This window comes from Globicephala melas, chromosome 3, assembly GCF_963455315.2.
Source record: "Globicephala melas chromosome 3, mGloMel1.2, whole genome shotgun sequence".
In the NCBI taxonomy this organism is placed as follows: domain Eukaryota; kingdom Metazoa; phylum Chordata; class Mammalia; order Artiodactyla; family Delphinidae; genus Globicephala; species Globicephala melas.
Genome location: NC_083316.1, coordinates 116443064 through 116449073, shown reverse-complemented (window position 1 = coordinate 116449073; position 6010 = coordinate 116443064). Strand labels below are relative to the sequence as shown.

Sequence of the window (6010 nt, the reverse complement as noted above, 5' to 3'; positions counted from 1 at the left end):
TGAGTCGCCCCCTCCCTCTGCTAGAGAAAGGGGGGAGGGGCGAAGCTGTGGAGAATGGGGGTGGGGCGGGAGGTGCTGCAGGTGCCCAGGCCTGGCAGCGCCCCGGCCGGCCGCTGGGGGGTGGGGCCGCCCCTGTGCAGGGCGTTTGGCATGGTGGGTGAGGGTGTTGGGCTGGGGAGAAGGAGGATCAGGCTCAAAGTGTGCCAGGGGTGGGGGCGGGGGGACGCGCTGGCCTGTGCCAGCAGGGATCTGCGGCTGATGTATGGCATGTGGGGCTGGAAAACTGCCATCATAGCCCAGTAGCGGCAGGAAAAACGGAGAGGTCCTGGTGTTGCTGGCCCGAGGCTCAGTGAGTCAGGAGTGACCCTCGGAGGCCTTGCCCGCTCTGCTCCCACGGGCCTGCCTTGCCCAGGCTGGCAGGGTCTGCAGGAGCAGCTGGGCAGATTCCCAGGCTGTGAAGGCCTCCGCTTACAAGTTCTCCTAGGGAATCATGGCCCCCGCCCCCTCCTTCCTCTCCTGGGCTCCCGGTCAGCTCATCCACACCGCTGGCGCAGGCAGAGTTGGGACTTTTTCTGCTACTGTTTTCTGTCCCCCATGTGGCTCAGGGTTTTTTTCTGCATCGTGATTGCCTGTCTTTTCTAAGCTGGTAGCACAGCCCTCTCTTAACCTCCACGACTAGTGAGCAGACACCTCTTTTGGCTGTTTCTGGGAGATCTTCCTAGGTCTGTTGATTGTGATGACGGCAAAATAGAGTAACTTCTGCTGAATGCTGTAAGTTCAGCTCTGACATCTCACCAGCAGGATGTGTTGACTGCATATCTCATCTTCATGATGTTGGGTGCTGAACAGGACTGCAGGTGATTAGAAACAAAACACTGAAATCTGTAGATCTGTGCGGCTGGGAATGGAGGTCTCCAATGTCAAAAGTCAAAGAAATGTCAGTTTAAGATCTTTTTTTTTCTTGTCCCTGAATCCAGTACTTACTTCTCAGTAAGATATTTCGAACCAAATTGTCCCCAGACTGGAGTGTTTGATGTTAGCTTGTCTTGTGCTTATTCATATTGGGGTTTCATTTTATCCCCAAAGGCTGGATTTGGTGTTTGCAGTGTGACTTTGAGCTGTGTAATCACTGAATTGTGACAGATGTCCTGGTCTGTCATAGAAGTTGGTGTGTTTACTAGTTTACCAAGTGATTCTGGGTAGTATAAATAGGCTTTGAGTAGCAAAGAATGTGTAACAGCTTGTAGGAAGTTTTGCTGCCCTCATCTTTCTAGATCAATGCCTTTGACTTTCAAAAGCTTCCCTTCTACCCCACGTCCCCCGCCCCCTCCCCACCCCTGTCCTTCAGGAGACGAATTTTAGTTTAGTGGTGAGAGTATATCTAGGTATTATGTTAAACTGTGACCACTTTAATCAGAAGACTCTTGCAGTGTCTTAATAAGAAGAAAGAAACTTTGGTGATAACAGCAGTTTATCTCTCTGACATTGTCCTGAGGAATATTGTTGACTGCTCTTTAATGTTGGTTTTATGCTCTGAAATGTTTGATGATGACAAATTGAGACCAGTTAAGAATTTCTAATTTTTTATTGTGTTAAGCATTTTGTCTGAGATCCCTTGGGGAGCTGTGGAACTGTATTGTGCAGTGGGAAATAGTAAAAACATTTATTGAACCTTATCCAAGGACAGCTTCTGTTTTGACTTTCAGTGAGTTGCTCCTGAATGTGCGTCGCGCACATTGCCACATAATCCCTTGTCTGGTCCACTGAGCCCCAGTGGTCATCGTCCCCTGTCTTCCTCCTCCTTTCCTCCTTCCTCCATCAATTCTACCTTGTTTGTTTTAGTGAGTGTTTAATAGCTTAATCGTTGAATGTGGAGATCATGAAAGAACTGGGGTTCAGAAATATAGTCTGCTTTTAGGTTGTGGTCATCTCATATTATGAACATAGCATGTGCAATATAGTTCTCAAAAAGATAAATTTAGGACTGCAATCCCTGCTAACGAGAGGGCCCTCATACACCACAAATTATCAAGGGGCAGGAAAGTGTATGGGAGTAAACATTTTAGAGTGCAAAAAGTTTTGCTTTGAGTTGATAGTATATAGATACAAGTCAGTTTGGGGGCTTTATCTAAGGGGATTAGAAATTAAAGGACATTTTTGTGAGAGGAAACTTGTGGAACTGGTTGATAATATGACAGAAGAGCATAAACTACATTTTCTTATTGTCTACAATGTGGTTGAAGAAAACATGCACTAGTAATGGTATATTAAATAAGGAAACAAATCTTCCTAACTAACCACAACACCTTACTCGTGCTCAGCAGGAAATAACTAACAAATTCATTTTCTGTTTTCTATCTCTAAAAAAAGCCGTCTGGGCCACAGGGTCATTGGGAACATTTTCTCCTTGGAGCAGATCTGCCCATTGCAAAATAGGGAAACTGGCACCTGGAAACTGTCATCATGGCCGTTATATTGAGCAACTGTGGTTAAATTGTACTTTATTTAGCCATTTTCAGCTGTGAGCCTGTCTGGGCTCTGAGAGGTATGGTTCCTAGGGAGATTGTCCAGAAAGCTGTCTTTTGGTGGGCCAGGACTTTGGGATAAGGTACCATACAGAGAGATAAAGGTCTTCATAAATGGCTAATTTTACCACAACTATGAAATGTTGACTTGTAGCCTGTTAAGTCCTTCTGGAATAGCAATGTGTGCCAGAGGGGCATTTTTATAGATCTAATGTGTATCATTCATCCCAAATTACTACCTCTGGTGGTAAAGAGTGGAGTAAAATCTTTGCATTTCTCATTACATATATGGAGGTGTTTTCTGTGCCTTCTGAGGAAAGAACAGGAAAAAGATTTGAAAAGGACTCTCAGGGATTAGCAACTCTGTACAATGCTATGAAAGCATCCTGTTCTGCAAATAGTCCTACATTTTTAATGACGGTTGCATATATTTTGGTTTAATCACACTCTATCATTTGCTTTCCTATATGTGTATGTTTTTTTAAATTGTTTCCTTATTGAATAGATGCAATAGATATTTTTTTTTTTAAAAGAAAGATCATTCTTCCTTTGGGACTTTATGATTTGCCTTTTTCTTCCAACGTAGTGTACTTTGTTGTTAAAGCTAGAAAAGGTGTATTCCTGGGGGACTTTATGTTCTTTAGGATAGTTTTAAATTAATGTGGCACCCAGATTCACATATTAGGGCAAGGTGGTTCACAAAATTCAGTATAGCAAAAGCGACTGCATATTTTTAAAGTGCTGTTTATTTAAAGAATCTTTTCTTCCCCAGCCAGCTGGAAACCCAGCTGTGCTGCAGCTTGAAGATGGGGAAAGTGAAACTAGATTAGAAACTGACCAGTCCTAGTGGTGAGGACAGGCTTGATTATAGATTTAGGGGTAGAATTACCATCACAATGTCATTATTTCTTTCAGTGGCTGCTTTCCTCAGCAGACTGGGATTCTTGGGGGCAGGAACCATATCTTATCTTTGAGGTCTTTCTCCTAGCTCTCCTGACTTTCAATGTTTGGTACTGCCGGTGGCTTACAGAGGGATTCTCATAAGTGTTTTTTGAATGGATGAAGTCAAGTGAAGTTCAAAAAGCAAGCCTCCAGATTAATACTAAAACAATCTTAACTCTCCTATCTGTGACATCAAGTCCTGTGCTGAAAAGCTGAGTTTGATGATAGCCCTTACCTGTCGCTATGGGAACCTTTTTTCCTGAAGGAGTCGTAATCAACTAGAGTACTTAACCACAATGTGCTTAATCATTGTGCTGATTAGTGTTAATGGGATCTGAGCAGTGGAGAATCTAGGTCTTGTTGAAGAAGACCCTCTTTTTTTTTTTTTGGAAGGCAGGTTATCACCGCCCCCCCATGTTTAAACAAAAATAAGGTAACTATCAACTTGAATTAACAAAAGGTTTGGGGGCTAGAGAGGGTGTTATATTAACTAGCTAGGTGACTAACTTCTCCTTGGTCCCAAGGCTCTTAACCATCTTTTATTATCTAGGACTTTTTTTTTTTTTTTTTTGGCTACGTTGGGTCTTTGTTGCTGTGCGGGCTTTCTCTAGTTGCGGCGGCGAGCGAGGGCTACTCTACGTTGCGGTGCTCGGGCTTCTCATTGTGGTGGCTTCTCTTGTTGTGGAGCATGGGCTCTAGGTGCGCGGGCTGCAGTAGTTGTGGCTCTTGGGCTCTAGAGCGCAGGCTCAGTAGTTGCGGCGCATGGGCTTAGTTCCTCCGGGGCATGTGGGATCTTCCCGGACCAGGGCTGGAACCCATGTCCCCTGCATTGGTAGGTGGATTCTTAACCACTGCGCCACCAGGGAAGTCCCTATCTATGACATTTTAATTTCATTTCCTAATAGCAAATATGTCATTAATTTTTTCCTTTATAAAGTTGTATTTATATTTTTGAATATGTAACACTTTCATATGGTTCAAAACTTAGAAAGCACATAAAAATATACGGTGAAAAGTCTTCTTCTTACCCCTGTCCTCAGCTACCCAGCTCTTAGGCAATTATAACATATTCTTGAAATGTGTATTTCTCTAAAAGCAAAATGTTTTTCAAAGTAATCTTATTTTTTTTCTTAACAGATGGAGAATGTTAATTTTGCCATTAAGCCAATATTATGGTAAATTCTTCCCAAGTAGTGTGTGTGTGTGTATATATATATATATATATATATTTTTTTTTTAAACCTAATCCAAGATCTTAACCAATATCCTACCTTACAAATATAACCCTAGAGTGAGGAATAAAAATACCAACTTATTTTTCAGATACTTTGCCATTAAGAAGTTTTTTATGGCAGTGAATTTTGTGAGTCTTAATTGGGGTGCTCAAAGGAGAGATCCAAAGGTTTGTCACTGAGCTTTAGGGCTGCAGCTCTGCCCATACAGCAGTTCCCACTGTTTACACTCTTGGTAGGTAATCTCACAATAGCATCCATGTGGGAAATCACATGATCCCATATATGGGAAGAGAAAACTCCACAGTGCATGATTGCTTCGATTCTCATTTAGAAACCAAAGACCCCAGTTGCTGATGAAGAGGTTGATTTTGATCATATTCCTGTATAGCTGGTATGACTCCAGGGGGAATTAGCCACTTGAATACTATTTTGAAGTATGTTTAAGGTAACTGATTTGAACGTAGTGTTAAAATTTCAGAGGATCGAGGAATTTCCATTTGGATAAGTAGGGGAAAGCAAATATGCAAATCTAAACAGTGGGACGTCTTAACCCTCTAAAGCCTGTTGGTTTAGTGGCATATGGCAATTTTGAACATTGACTTGAAAAAGGAATGATCTCACTATCAATGAAGTTTCCCCTGTGCAGTCTTTGACACTTGTTCTTGGGTCTTTCTTTTCAGGGTCTGAAGCGTTGGTAGTATAATTTACATCAAAGGTAAAAGAAATTTCCCTCCAAATTTTGAGTTTGGATGGATGTGTGTGAAATGGGGATTTTTGTCTTACTTGTTTCCCGTGAATTAACCCTCCCCACTTACTTATTGGAATTTGTACATAGAGATAAACCCAGTTTGTGAATTTCAAGAGATGATATAGGGAGCTCTTTAGAAAACTGAGGAAAGTAGATGAATTGAGCAGTGGACGTGCTAAATTATGACGTTTGAAAAAATGACTGTCTTATGTGAAGTTCAAGTAGACTCCTTTAAAAACAACAGTACACACAAATGAATCTTGGTGAGTAATGTTTCAAGCAAGCCTGTAGGAACTGAAGCAAACCTGGAGGATGATTAAAAGGCTTTAGGATGACATGAAAGAGGACATGCTGTACCCAGGCAAAGAGCTGGGAAGCTTTTGCCAATCTGGGGTCAAAAGACAGAGATTCCACACTTGACTGAGATCATTTGCTGCTAACCAGCTGTGATGTTTTTGATAATTATGAAATGAGGTTGAGTTAAGGAGCCTTCTTGCTCTGGCTGGTTGCTGTTAGCAGAGTGTGGCAGGCAAGCTCCATTCTACGGTGACATTCCCTTC

At 42.4% G+C, this 6010-nt stretch overlaps 1 protein-coding gene across 3 annotated transcripts in view; it reads left to right on the top strand.

The window, feature by feature from the left end:
* Window positions 1–6010, top strand: part of NRG2 (neuregulin 2) — a 181563-nt gene that overhangs the window by 1081 nt on the left and 174472 nt on the right. The window lies entirely within an intron of this gene.